We start from the raw sequence: 2,027 nt of genomic DNA, 5'->3' as shown, positions 1-2,027 counted from the left end.
CAACTTTTTTACATGTATGCAATCTTATCTGCGCCTGAAAGGTGCAAAACAATAATATTTTTTGTGTGATATGAAAGATTGGGTGGTGTCGATGTAAAAATGCAAAGTATAGGTGTTAGATATGTAATATTGTAAATACATAATGTTATGGTATAACTCATAGACAATATAGGGACAGACGTTGGAACAAAGCGGGGCAAAAAAATCTGTCTAAATCGGGAAGTTACATTACCTGGGTAATGTTGTAATCACATATTATTCTTAGAGTTTACTCCTAGGGTTATAAATAGGACTGTTTCTAATCCCAGCAGACATCCCTGAATTCTGTAACCTATTTCTGAATATTGAAAGAAATCGCCGCTCTTCTTCTGAGGACGTAGGCATTTTTGCCGAACCTCCTTAAATCTTTGTGTTCTTCTGAATTTATCTTGATTCTATTTTTCTTCGCCCTAATTTCTCAGCACATAAGAATTGGGCGGTACGATAATCTCCAACTGTAGCAACGGTCAATAATTCAATTTTCCATCTCCTACCTTTTTGGATATTTATGATGTTCTAAGCTCATGAATACTAATTGAAAAACTGAAAGCACGAACAAGAGAGGATGGGCATCAGGCCTGCAATGCAAAAAAATAAACAATCATTTTTTGCATGTGGCTGTTTACTTGTCTTTTCAGAATTTTGCAGAATTGTTTAATTCATCATTAAAATTCACAGAAAAAGAAAAAAATCTAAGCTTTTTTATATTATTTTTTTTACCAAATATAAAAGATTTACATTCATACCGCTCAAATTCTACGTATTTACATATGCAACCCTTAGATTTTAATTCTTATGCACATACCACTTCACCCATCCATCCATCCATCACATTTTTATCTATTTTTATGGGTCATTTACATGCATTCCACCCATTTCCTACGTATTACATTTTTATCTATTTTTATGAGTCATTTACATGCATTCCACCCATTTCCTACGTATTTTCATGTCTAACATCTAAACATCAAAAATATCATCATTTTAACTTTTAAAAAGTGAAATACACCTTTTCATGCATAATTTTAAACTTCAATTTTTACGCACGTACCACTTTATCTATGCATGAAAATATGTATTTCAGTTATTCATGTGATATAACTGCGAAAAAAAAAAGATGACAGACATGCAAATACGTAGGAATTGAGCTGTACATATGCAAATAACCCATAAAAATAAATAAAAATCTAATGGATGGATGACATTTTGATTATTGTTTTTCGTTGCATCTATACCACACTTTTCGGCTATTAAATCCTATTCCTTCTAACAAGAGTTAAAGGCTATGACAAAACAGAAGAGGAGAAATTAAAGGCATGTCATAGGCCCTATCATCACCTTGCCTTCTCAAGCGGCTCATAATGCTGCAAAAATGGGAAGACTTCAAAGCCTCAACTGTGGAGGAATAGGTTGGGGACCAAAAGTAAAATAAAATATGATAAATGTGTAAAAGGTTTTATGAATTTTTTGTTTACAGATTAGCCCAATTGATTCTTGCTTTATATTTTCATTCATGCAAGTGTTGCCATGATTATCGACTTTCTTCATCTCTATTGTCTTCTTGAGTACAAATAGATATATAGTGTCTGATCCATTTCAAATACAAACACGTGCGTGATACTCGTCCGACACGTGCTGAACAAACATGTCTCACGTCCAACTAAAGACTAATTAGACGTGTGTATCTGACACATATCGTTAAAATTACATTTTGATTTTATAAATAGTAGTAAAATGTTAAATTTAATTTTGATGATTTATATTGTTGTAATATTCTAAGAAATTATTAATGATCATATACTATTAATTTTTGTTAATTTTTGATTATTTATTGTTTTTAACTACACGATGATTTTCATAGTTTTTTTACTTTTTCTTTACCTACTATTTTGATTTATAAATAATATGATAGTCAATTATATTCAAGCAAATAACTCATTATGTTATCATTTTCCATTATTTTATGTTTATTTAATAATGTATAAATA

The sequence above is a fragment of the Phalaenopsis equestris genome, unplaced genomic scaffold (genome assembly GCF_001263595.1).
Source record: "Phalaenopsis equestris unplaced genomic scaffold, ASM126359v1 Scaffold000414, whole genome shotgun sequence".
NCBI classification, from domain to species: domain Eukaryota; kingdom Viridiplantae; phylum Streptophyta; class Magnoliopsida; order Asparagales; family Orchidaceae; genus Phalaenopsis; species Phalaenopsis equestris.
This window is presented reverse-complemented; position numbering follows the sequence as displayed.